Source organism: Arvicanthis niloticus, chromosome X, assembly GCF_011762505.2.
Source record: "Arvicanthis niloticus isolate mArvNil1 chromosome X, mArvNil1.pat.X, whole genome shotgun sequence".
Lineage (NCBI taxonomy): Eukaryota > Metazoa > Chordata > Mammalia > Rodentia > Muridae > Arvicanthis > Arvicanthis niloticus.
In genome coordinates this window covers 127,706,623-127,719,975 of record NC_047679.1, presented here as the reverse complement: position 1 = coordinate 127,719,975, position 13,353 = coordinate 127,706,623, and positions in this window count along the sequence as shown.

Sequence of the window (13,353 nt, the reverse complement as noted above, 5' to 3'; positions counted from 1 at the left end):
ATGGGCTCTCACATGAGCTCCTGACTGTCCTCCATTCCATACCTTCAGTTTTCACAGGACCCCAGTCCTTATGAAGCAGCATTCTTTGTAGTAAAGCCTCAAACTCTCTCAGGCCTGGATGCTGAAGTCAGGAATCACTTGCTTATTAGTGCCTATCTGGGCTCAGAGCCAGTGTATATCTGGGCCCCCTCCAGGGTGCTCTCAGCCATCCCTAAATGTTCATCTTGACTTCCAACAGTGTCTGGGACCCTCACTCTGCTGACTTGAGGACCTACAACTACAGAACAAGATGTGAAAAACAGGCATTATTGGTCACGTTGAATTGGGCCTTCCTGGGCTGACCACAAGAGAAAGCTTCTGTGGGACCTTTTTTTTGGTATTAGAATTCTTTCCCTCACAATCTGGACCTTTTTTCCTCTGACCATGACATTTCCTCCTTTACTGGTATCCAAGACAAAAGCTTTCATACTCCACATCTGGCCATAGAACCAGATCCTGAACTTCTTGGAGTCAACAACAAGGACACAGTGTGATCCTTTAGTGGCACTTTATCATCAATCATAGTCCTCCCTGTGACTCATAGACCATTGTAGACCCTCAACATCTGATGAGCTTAGTCTGCTGTCCCCAGACTAAGGTTCTGACTCCAGGGACAGGATGGGGTGGGGGAAAGGGAGCTAGGGGTTCAAGTATCTCCCTTGAAAGGTCTGTTTCCTTATGGTGCAGGGATAGCATCAGAGTCAAGGATGGTTACTTGGAGGTTCCCCAGTCTGTCCTCAAAATCTTACTGTGATCCCTCACAAAGCTATGTAGATCTCAGAACAGGACTCTGAGTGCCAAAATCTACTGAAGTGGATGATTAACCGGACAGTCCCTGTATGGTACATGGCTGAATATAGAAGAAGCAGGGTTAAATCACTTGGTAGGGGGTATTTCCATCAGGGGCAAACTTCTAAATGCATCTCCAGGGTCTCACCATGTTCTGTAACACAGCCCTCTCAGCTCACTGGATCTTGGAACATGATTCCAAATTCCAGAGTTCATTGAAGCAAAAGGAAGGAATGAAAGGGCTCATTCCAACAAATTGTCATCATTTAGTATAGGGTGAACAAAAGTGGTATGGATGGATTGAGGATGGATTCTGCTATCAGGACTGGGCATCTTCATTCTACCCTCAGAGTATCTCAGCACCCTGTCCCAGACCCCTGGGTCCTCTTTGCTGCATGGACCTTAGATAGCAGCTCTGAATCCCAAAGTGTACTGGGGCAGATAGAGGATGTTGGCTTTCATTTGAACAAAGCTCATACCTATTATGGTGCAGGCCACATAAGATATGTGGTTAGATACTTTTTGGAGATGCTATTAGGACTGGGGCTTTCTCAGTACATCCTCAAGATTTCATCATATTCCTTCACAAGGCTTGGCCCTCCAAACATGTTTCCTAAACTAAGTGTAATCACGGTACTCAGGAGGCTAGAGAGATGCTCACACTTTAAAGTCTGGTCTACACAGAATTTCAGGACAGCTTGGGCTACATAGTGAGGACCATCTCAAAATAAAACCAAATAAACCAACCAAGAAAAAGACCCTGTCTTACGAAATCAATTCAATCAAAAGATAATGTCTGTGACATACACAAATACTCATAAATGACCTGGCATACACACCTACCCATAAATAAAAACAAAAATAAATCTAACAACAAAAAGATAACAAACAAACAAACCCAAAACTCTTATTCTTTGAGACTTTACTGAGAAGGAAGGGACTAGAGTGGGGAGGTGGAGGTTACCACTGAATTATATGGTCTGTGTGAGGGTAATCGCTCTATGAGGTCTGGGGTGTTGTTACTCCCAGAGTTTTAACATGTCTCCTAACATGTGCCAGCCCTCAGAAAATGTTTCTTCAATAGGGTGAGGTGGCACATGCCTGTAATATCAACATTAAGGAAGCTGAGGCAGATGGCACTTCAAAGCTGATCTGGTTTACACAACAAGTTTTGGGACAGTCTAGGCTATGTAGAGGGGATCTTGTCCCCAAACAACACAACACAACACAACACAACACAAACTCAGGCACTGAAAAGGTGGATCACTGGAGCACTTACTGTTCTGTCAAGCTCTGGAAGATCCACTGCCCGATTCTGGCCTTGAATTCATTCGCCCCACAATTTGGGCTCCTCGAATTCACTGTAAAAAACACATATGCATATATAAAAGTAAAATAAACCTAACACACACACACACACACACACATGCACACCCCCCAAAATTCAAAAAGACAAACAGATGAAGGCTCTGGGAGTCTGGGAGCCTTCTGAGGAGGAAGGGACAGAGCAGGGTATCTGCCTTATTATGTGGGAGGCTCTCCCTTAGGGCTGCTGCATCCTGCCTCAGAGTTTCAACTTGTTTCCTCTTGGAGTTTAGGTGCTTTCCACTTGACCCATCTCATAACAGGGTTCTAAATCCCACACTTCACTGAGGTAAACTTCCAAAGGTGCAACACTAAACACAAGAATCAAGTTGCATTATATGCTGATTGTCTCTCTTGGGTAGCGCTTCCACAGTCCACTCTTAGGGTTTCAACCCCTCACAGAACTGGAACTTTCACCATTCAAAATGGCACCCAAGCTGGGTGTCCCTCGTCATATTTATGCTTGCCGCCCTGGCAAGGCTGAAATAGTAGTGCCAAGTTTGAGTCCAGTGTCTGCTACACAGTAAAATCCTGTCTTAAACAAAGAAAGCAACCAAGTGAAACACAGCCATAGGCTCTCACCTTGACGGCTTTGCCATGGAAAGAGGGAGAATTCAGACTAGTCATTCCAGGGTCAGTTGTGGGGACACACACACAGAAACACACCCCACATAGTCACTGTAGCAGACATGACAGCAATGCTAGCAGAGTATCTGGGGGTCCTCCGTCTTCTCCTGCTTTAGGCAACCCTGGAACTGAGCTCAAACACCCAGAATCTACCGAGGCAGAAGGTGTGAACAGAGTGCCACCTCTGACAGTGGTCAGATTAGTGTATAGCACAGAGAATATGAGAGCAGATGGGTTATTTGGAGACCATCTATCAGGACTGCCATTTCCTCAACTTACCATCAGGGTCTCATTGTGCTTTCTCACAGAACTTGGTTCCATTTCTTTTCAGTGGACCTCATAAAAAGGATTGTGGCAGCAGAAAGATGATGATGATGATGATTATTATTTCAATGTACAAGTAGTTCCACTTTGATTACCGACTAATCACAGAAAAGCATGTGTATTATTTGGAATTCCTCTAACCAGAATAAGTCTTTTAAAAAAATTCTTCTCTCATGCAAATACATATCGATGGCAGTCTCCCCCTTCCACTCTCTCCGAGTTTTCCCTACCTTCCCTATCCCCCAGATTCACTTCTCTTCCTTTTCTCTTCAGAAAAGAGTAGACTTCCCAGAGTGAGGCTTTTGTACTATACCTTAAGTTATCATCCAGACTCCTAAAGTTCTGGTTCTCTCTGATCTACAGATCTGAAATGAGGGCCTCAGAATAAGGTTCTCACTCCCTCTACCCCCTAAGTTTCCCAGATGAAATTTAGTGGATGTTACATCCCATAACTTTGACTAAAGGAAGAACCAGACTCTCTAGAGGACTATAGTCTCACTAGGATGTTTGAGAATGCCTGAGCCCTATCCTTGTCTATAACTGCACCTAGAGGCATTTGCAGACATCAGGAAATACCTGTTTGGTAACCTTGTCCTAGGGGGCACAACAGGCATAAAGCTGGGCTTCCTTTGTCCTGGGTTTTGGGATTCTTTCCGTTTTTTCTTCAATCCTAATAGTAGCTAAAGTACTTTGTTAAACTTAAAATAGAAATTTCCCCCTTCCTCTCCTCCCTTCAAACCCCTCTTAATGTACCCTTCATTGCTCCCTATGGAATTCACGGCTTCTTTTTCTTTAATTGTTATTACACACACACACACACACACAACACACACACACACACACACACACACACACACACACACACACACCTAAATATATGAATGTAACCTGCTTGGCCATTTTGTGTAACTGGTATGTATATGATTTTAGGGCTGTCCTTTGGTAGTGGATAACCAATTCAGGGGCTCATCTTTGGGTATGACTATTTCTCCTGCTCTCAGCATTCCTTGGTCACTTTGCCTGTGGGCAAGACCCTAGGAAAATTCCCTCTTCTGTGTTAACATGTCTGCTGGTGGTGTACTTATTTACATCTTGTTTAGGCAACAATATTGCTGAGATGCAATGGGTGAGGTTCCCCTGTCATTTCTAGGAGATACAACCTCATTTCAGAGTTCCTAGTCCCTTGATTCAATCTTTCTGCCAACTCTTCCTTGCTGACCCCTTAGCCTTAGGTGTAGGAGTTTTGATGTAGATGTTTCAATTATGATTGGGCATTTCAGCATCAACTGTTCATTTTGACCAGTTGTATTTTTCTGAAATGGTTTCTGCCTACTGCAAAGAAAAGTTTATTTGATGAGGAATATGTTTGCTAGTTTATGCTAACTTGACACAAACTAGAGCTGTTTGAGAAGAACCTCAATTGAGAAAATAGTCCCATCAGCCTGTGGACTAACCTGTGGGACATTTTCTTTATTGATAATTGATATGGAAGGGTCCAGCTAACTATGGATGGAGTCATTCCTGGGCTGGTGTTCCTGGGTGCTGAAGAAAGCAGGCTGAGGAGCAAGCCAGTAAGCAGTATTCCTCCATGACCTTTGCTTCAGCTCCTGTATCCAGGATCCTGCCTTGATTTCATGCCCTGGCTTCCCTGGATGATGGACTACAACCTGGAAGATGAAATAAACCCTTTCCTCCCCAAGTTGCTTTTGGTCATGGTGGCTTATTACAGCAATAGAAACCCTAAGGCAAAGGGTGAGAGCTATACTTTTCAGTGGGTATAAGGTAAGCATTTAGAGTACAGTCATGAATTATGTTGGTTAAGTAAAGTGAGAGTAGCAGGTTCTCCGTTAAGATCTATGGCCTGTCTAGGCTTACATAGATGGACAGCTTCTAGTACCATCCATGATTTTCCTACTATTGAGTGGGTTGTAAGTACTAATAGGAAACTCTTAGTTATTGACACAATTTGAGTACAGTTATTATATCCTTAGGGATATTGTGCTGTGCCGGTCGTTTTGTTCTATAGGCATCAAAAACTAGGAAGGACGAATGCCTGCTTTCCTCCCTTGGAAACTTGTAGAGCACCTTCCTGAGCTATGAAAGCTAGTCCTCAGGGAAGAGACTAAGTAGTCATTTATTTATGCCAACTAGAGAATGTACTTCTTGGTTTAAGGCTTGTATTTTCCATAGATCAATACTTGAAGCCAGAAAACATCACTTCTGTCCACATGGCAATGACATTTATTTCAGCTAACAGAATATGTTGCAATGGGGTCAGTTTTGTTTTGCATTCCTGGATTGTCTTAAATCTTCCCCACAGTCCTCCTCTGAAGTGGAAACATAAGGGTTCTTTGGAAAGTCAGTTGGATGGTATTTTGCTGGGGGAAACTCATGATGGAGTGTTTTCCTGAAGTGGACTCAGGTGTAAAAGGCTAAAGCCGATTCATAAAGGAACATTTTGCTGAAGCAGACACAGGAGAGTGGGTGTTCTGCTAAAGCAAAAATGTGAAAGTACACATGATGAAGAATTCTTTGCCAAGGACAGGGATGTATTGGTCTACTTTACATTATGTAGTTGAGCTGCATTTGTCAGGGCTCCATGGAGAGAAACACACCACAAAAACTTCTGGTGGTGTGCTGCAGTTTCTTGTCACTTCTGAGGACTTGGGCTGATTGGATGCACATGCTGAGGCAAGACCGGTGTTGAGGCAAGAGCCATGCTGAGGCAAGGCACAGGGAGGACACATGATGTTTGGAGAGTATAAGTAGGACTCCACGGAGTGATAGAGGCTGAGCTTGGCCTGCTGGTACAGAGTCTTAAGTATTCGTTGATCTTCGCTTCTCTGAGAGAGGCACCACTGAGAACTTCTGGTGTTCCTGTTGGTCCCTCCTGCTGACTTGAGCTGAGGCTGAGGCCTGGCTGTCTCTGCTAGGTAATGTCTCCACTATTGCTAACCCAACTCTACCGAACTGGACTGCTGGTGTATCCCTAAAGTGTTTGCGAGTGGATCAAGCTGCAGCCTGCTGACCTGTGAACTGAACTGCTGATTTCCAGACAACACAGATGGGAGTTGAGTTGCTCCAAAGAACCTTCCTAAACAGGTTCACTTCCCCTGTATTCTTTCTTTTCCACTACCCCTGGTGGGTGGTGGACTACAAGGGAGGTTATAACGTTTGAGAACCATCATTAAAAATAGGTTTTGAAAAACAAAGACAACAACCTTCATATATGTATGTATTTTAGGGAGCTTCCACTATGTTTTTATACTACCCTTCAAATGGTCCTTAATTTTAGCTATTGTCCCCTGTATTCCTTATCTAGAATTCTTCTTCCCTCCCCATCCCCATTGACTCTCCAATTACTTCTATCTACCTGAGTTTTCCTTGACTAGACCAAAAGCAGGTCTGAACTTGCATGAGTTAACTGTATAGGTAGTATAGAGTGGGTGGTCAGCCAGACAATTCTGCCTAGGGATAGGGTCCCATGAAAATTTCCTTTTTCATGTTAACTTGTTTACTGGTAGTATACTTGTTCAGGTCTTGTTTAGGCCATATTGGTGAGATATCACGGGCAAAGTTTCTCTGTCATTCTAGGAGACAATATCACAGAAAGTTTCCTAGTCCCAGACAATGTGTCCTAAGGCTAACAGTAGATACAGAGACTGATTTTTGGAGGTTCTTATGTATTGCGGTGAGTAGAACTTCCCAGTCATTATTTTAAGGATCCTTATTTTGATTTCTGACTCCTTGAATAAATGGTTCCTGGGACATGTCTTTTCCCTACCACATTTGAATATTTATCCAACAGTAGCCTTTGTGGAAGCTAAGAGCCCATGATAAAAATGCTGGAAAGTCATATTTGTGGTATGGTTTTATAACATTCAAATCTATTCTACAGCCATATTTGTTCAGTTTAAAAATTGTTTATGTATTTTCTTTTATATTTGCAAAAATATATTTTGTAAGTAGTGTCAAAGAACTGGATTTTGCTACTTGATTTTTCTTAGATTTTACTTTATGTGTATGAGTATTTTGCCTGCATGTATGTATGTGTGCACCATGCATGCCTAGTGCTGAGGTCAGAAGAAGATGTCAAATCTCCTAGAACTGGAGTTACAGATGGTTGTGAACTACCACAGGGCTAGCTGAGAACCAAACCCAGATCTTCTACAAAAGAAACTTAACCATCTCTCTAGCCCTGATTTTGTTGCTTTTTACTGGTGTTACCTATCTTGCTATTTACTCATCTTGTTTCCTAACTTATATTAACTTAGGTTTATAATATTCATTCTGAGCTTCTTGAACTGATTGGGTGTCGAAAATGTAATAATAATGAATATTGTCATTTATGTATTTCTGTGCACTGTGTGCATGCCTTGTCATGCCTGGTGTCTATGGAAGATAGAAAAAGTAATTGAATCCCTTGGGCCTGTTGTTATCTTGGGTCATTTGAAAGAGCAGCCACTGGTCTTAACTGCTGAGCCACCTCTCCAGGCTCTTAAAAATATTTTTTTCTCCTTGCTTTTTTCTTTTTGGTTTTGTAAGACAGTGTTTCTCTGTGTAGAGCCATGGCTGTCCTGGAACTCACTGTAGACCAGGCTGGCTTCAAACTCAGAGATCTGCCTGCCCCTGCCTCTGCCTCTGCCTCCTGAGTGCTAGGTTTTAAAGGCATACTCCACCATTGCCTGGTTTAAATATATTTTAATATTTTATGTATTTAAGGCTGGTAATTCCTATCTAAAAAAAATCACCAAACCTGTTATTATTATATAGTTTTGTATGCATTGCTTGAATCTTTTACAAATGTTTACAAATTGGCTATATTCTTTTTTTCTATATGTGTTTGCATGTGAATAAAATTGAGAGAGTGAGCTGAGCATGGGTATTTATTGTTGCCTGCCTCTTAACTGAAGATACAATGTGACCAGCAATCTCAAGTTTCTAATGTGAATTTCCTACCATGATAGACTATAACCTTTAATTATGAGCCAAAACAAATGCTTGATCCATTAAGGTGCTTTTGTACATATTTTATCACAGCATTAGGAAGGTTTTTCATAGTAACTTCAAGACTCCAAAATATGTTTATTGGTGATTTTGTCAGAAATATCACGAAAGGTTTTGATCATTTCCAGATTCAGTCTTCCAGGACTAACTCAGCTATTGTGAAGTTTTTTTTTCCTTCAGTTTTTGTCTTGTGTGTAGTATTTATCTTCCATTTTTTAAAAGTCAGAATTATATAATATAGTCTGTAACAGTTAATTTTTGTTGGCAAGTTGACTGGTAAAGCATTATTTTTAGGTGTGTTTATTAGAGTGCTCTCCAAAGAAGCTCTCATTAAAATCAGTGGACTAAATAAAGTCTGACCTCCTTATCCAGTGTGAGCCAGCATCATCCAAGTAGTTGAAATCCAGATGGAATAAAAAAGCAGAGGAAATGGGAATTTTAACTTTTTATCTTTGCTGGAGATAGGATATCCTTTACCTGCCCATGAATATCAGAACTTCATGTTTTCTATCCTTTGCACAACACACCATATTTGTAGTAACATCTTTTTCCTACCTACCACTCATGTCCATATGGAGGGGTCCTTTATAAACACCTGAATGAGAAAAAACATCTAGACTTTTTAATCTATAATTACAAACTTAGAATGGATGGCATTGCATTTCAGGCATACTTGGGGTAATCCTGAAAGATAGTAACAAAGGGACGATCTTCCCTTGTGAGTCTTCAGCAGTATGTTGGCCTGTCTTATGGCCTCATAGCAGCTTGGCAGCTCTACAGGCAGTCTTTGTTCAAATTTGAGCACGAATCTGTGATTTATAGGCAGCATGTGGTTCCGAGCTGATTAGGAGCAAGAAAAAGAGACTCTTCACCTGTTTCAAGGCCTTTTGATTTTTTCCAGCTAGAGTTTAGTATATACAGTTGGTTGGATCCAGATGAAAAAGAGGGACAAAGGACATGAAAGTAAACAGAAAAAGTAATTGGAATCAAGAATATCTAACTTGATTCTGTTAGAGCAAATATCAACTCATCACAAAAGTTCACATTCATATTTGAACACTGACTCCCTATACAGCTGCTAGGCTACAATGAGACCACAAGATAGAATCTTTGAGTCTCATGACACAGAGACCTCATATTTTCTATTATATTTAAATATATTGATACAAAATACACTCAATGTTACTAAGAAATAGGTAAACCAAGGGATAGAGAGGTGTCTCAGTGGGTAAGAACACTTGATGTGACAGCAACTGGACCATATTTTGTACCAGTTTCTCCTTAAGCTTATAAAAATTCAGGAAATTCCGAGGAGAGGCTATTAAGACTCAGAAAACCCTAGAAGTATCCAAAACTGACCAGATGCACTAAGACACTCCTTTTCTAAGGTTGTGCACCTGTAAATAAACCCTTACTCATATTAGTAACACTGTTTAAACTAATCAAATCCATTTAGATTTTGGATGGGTGGAAATTATGTTTATACAGTACTCATGTACTCTTTCTTTGTTCTGTTCTCATTTTCCTATTTGGAATGAATAAAATGATGTGTGTACATGTCTGCCAAGAATAGAGTCACAAAACAGACTTGAATTCAAATCTCCAGCACCCATGTAAAAGCCAGGTATGGTTGCATGCTCCTGTAACCCTAGTGTTGAGGGATGGAGACAGGGAGATCCCAGAAGTTCCCTGGCCAGGCACTGTAGCCAAAACCAAGCTCCAGGTTAAGTTGGAGACTTTGACTCAAAAAATAAGGCGGAAAGCCATAAAAAAAAACCCTCAACCTCCTCTAGCCTCCACACATACCTATGTATACACATGTATGTATACCAGACACACAGCATAGTGACATGTGTACAAAATTATTTTTGTTTGCTTTCCTATATTTCAAGAAACCTTTCCTGGAAGCCTCCCACCTTGGTTCAGCTTTTTCCAAGCCCTGGCAGGGTCTCCCAGAGAACCTTTAGTGCTTCAATGCTAATTTTTACCCAGTTTTGGTCTCCAAGCTTTCTCCTGACTAGAATTTCAAGGGTGAGAGAGGATGCTAGGTATACCAATGCAGCTAAAAAGGGAATGCTATCACCCTTCTTTCCTCATCCATCTCTTAAGTTAGTCGTATAGTTAGGCATACCACACATAATAGTATAATTGGTCATGTTAGGCCCATCATGGGATTATAAACTCCACCTGTTGTTCAAGGCCATCTTCAGAAACTGAAGACCCCTGGAACTGAGGAAATGGTTCAACTAGTAGTGTGCTTGCTGTGCAAACATGAGGATCTGAGTTTGGATCCACAGCAAATCACATAAAAACACATGCTTATAATTCAATGTGGTGGTTTGATTAACAGTGACCCCCATAAACTCATATGTTTTAATGCTTAGGGACTGGCACTATTTGGGTGATATTAAGAGGTATGACCTTGTTGGAGGATGTATGTCACTTGGAGGGGATGGTGGCTTCAAGGTTTTAAAAGCTCAAGCCAGGAGCAGTGGCTCACTCTCTTCCTGCTGCCTGCAGATCCTGATGTAGAACTCTTAGTTTCTATTCCAGCACCATGTCTGTTTGTGTGCCACACCATGCTCCCCACCATGATGATAATGGACTAAACCTCTGAAACTGTAAGCCAGCCCCAACTAAATGCTTTCTTTTTATAAGTATTATCATAATGTCTCTTAACAGCAATAGAACACCAAATAAGACATCAAAATATTGGGGAAGCAGAAAGAGGTGGATCAGTGGAGCCCATTGGACAGCCAGACTAGCTGGATGAGTGAACTATATCTATTATGAGAAACCTTGTCTCAAAAAATATGGTGGAAGAACAATTGAAGAAGACACCCAATATCAACCTCTGGCCTCTATACACCTGTGCATGTGCACAAACACACTACAACCCCCCCCCCCCAAGGATTCTTGAAAAGAAAACTTTTATATCCAGCTAGTTCCACCTCATGACTATGGGCAGAGCAGCATAGCAATCCCTGAGAACAGCCATTTTAATCTGATTAGGCCATAAAAAGACTGATGGAAGAAGGTCCACTGGTTTCATGTTTCAAGATCTCACATTTTCATCACAAAGTGCTTAGAGATGATCTGAAGAGGGTGGGTTACAAAAAAAGAGTCTCTCTACCACTAGGATGATTCAGTGTGACTTTGCAATACTTTTGATCTGGATTAACCCTAAGCCACCGGCCCTTCAACTTTCTTGCTCCCCACTCTGTACATCCACTTTGGCAGAAATTAAAAACAAAATTATTTTCTATTTTATAAACAATATTTCTCTTGCTAGAACCCACACAGCCATGGTCACTTGATCTTTGGCAGAGGAGCTAAAACTATCCAGTGGATAAAAAGACAGCATTTTCAACAAATGGTGCTGGTTCAACTGGCTGTCAGCATGTAGAAGAATGCAAATCAATCCATTCTTATCTCCTCCTACAAAGCTCAAGTCCAAGTGGATCAAGAACCTTCACATAAAACCAGATACACTGAAACTAATAGAAGAGAAAATGGGGATGAGCCTTGAATACTTGGGCACAGGGGGAAAGTTTCTGAACAGAAAACCAATGGCTTATGCTCTAAGATGAACAATCAACAAATGAGACCTTATAAAATTGCAAAGCTTCTGTAGGGCAAAGGACATTGTCAATAGGACAAAACAGCAACCAACAGATTGGAAAAAAAACTTTACAAACCCTACATCCTATAGAGGGCTAATATCCAATATATACATACAACCCAAGAATTTAGACTTCAGAGAACCAAATAACCCTATTAAAAATGGGGTACAGAGCTAAACAAAGAATTCCCAACTGAGGAATATCAAATGGCAGAGAAGCACCTAAAGAAATGTTCAACGTTCTTAGTCATCAGGGAAATGCAAATCAAAACAACCCTGAGATACCACCTCACACCAGTCAGAATGGCTAAGATCAAAAACTCAGGTGATAGTAGATGCTGGCAAGGATGTGGAGAATGAGGAACACTCCTCTATTGTTGGTGGGATTGCAAGCTGGTATAATCACTCTGAAAAGCAGTCTGGTGGTTCCTCAGAAAACTGGACATAGTATTACCTGAGGACCCAGCTATACCACTCCTGGGCATATACCCAAAAGATGCTCCAACATATAAGAAGGACACATACTCCACTATGTTCATAGCAGCCTTATTTATAATAGCCAGAAGCTGGAAAGAACCCAGATGTCCTTCAACAGAGGAATTGATACAGAAAATGTGGTACATTTACACAATGGAATATTACTCAGCTATTAAAAACAATGAATTTGAGAACTTCTTAGGCAAATGGGTGGAACAAGAAAATATCATCCTGGGTGAGGTAACTCAATCACAAAAGAACACACACAGTATGCATTCACTGATAAGTGGATATTAGCCCAAAAGTTTGGAATACCCAAGATACAATTCACAGACCATATGAAGCTCAAGAAGAAGGAAGACCCAAGTGTGGATGCTTTAGTCCTTCTTAAAAGGGGTAACAAAATATTCATGGGGGAGATAGAGGATGGTAGGGACTTGGGAGGAAGAAAGGTGGAAGGAGGAAAAGGGGGGGCAGGATCAGGTATGGGAGGAGACGGAGGATGACAAACAGATGGTCAGGAAATTGAACAGAGGTGTGTAGCAATGGGGAATGGGGAACTGGGGATAGCCACCAGCAATTTCCAGATGCCAGGAAAGCAATAGGCTCCCAGGACCCAACTTAGATGAGATTAGCTGAAATGCTCAACAAAGGGGAGGAAGAACCTATAGAGACCATATCTAGAAGTTAGGCAAGGCCCTTTGTTGGGGGATGGGTCCATTCACTCATTTCCAAATTTTTAACTCAGAATTGTTCCTGTCTAAAGGAAATATGGGGATAAAATGTGGAGCAGAGACTGAAGGAAAGGCCAAGCAGAGATTGCCCTACCTGGGGATCCATTCCACATACAGACACCAAACCTAGATACTATTGCAGATGCCAAGAAATGCTTGCTGATGGGAGCCTGATATAGCTGTCTCCTGAGAGTCCCTGCCAGAGCCTGACAAATACAGAGGTGGATTCTCACAGCCAACCATTGGACTGAGCACAGGGTCCCCACTGGAGGAGTTAGAGAAAGGACTGAAGGAGCTGAAGGGGTTTGTAACCCATAGGAAGAATAATATCAACCAACCAGACCCCTCCCCCCAAGAGCTCCCAGGGAC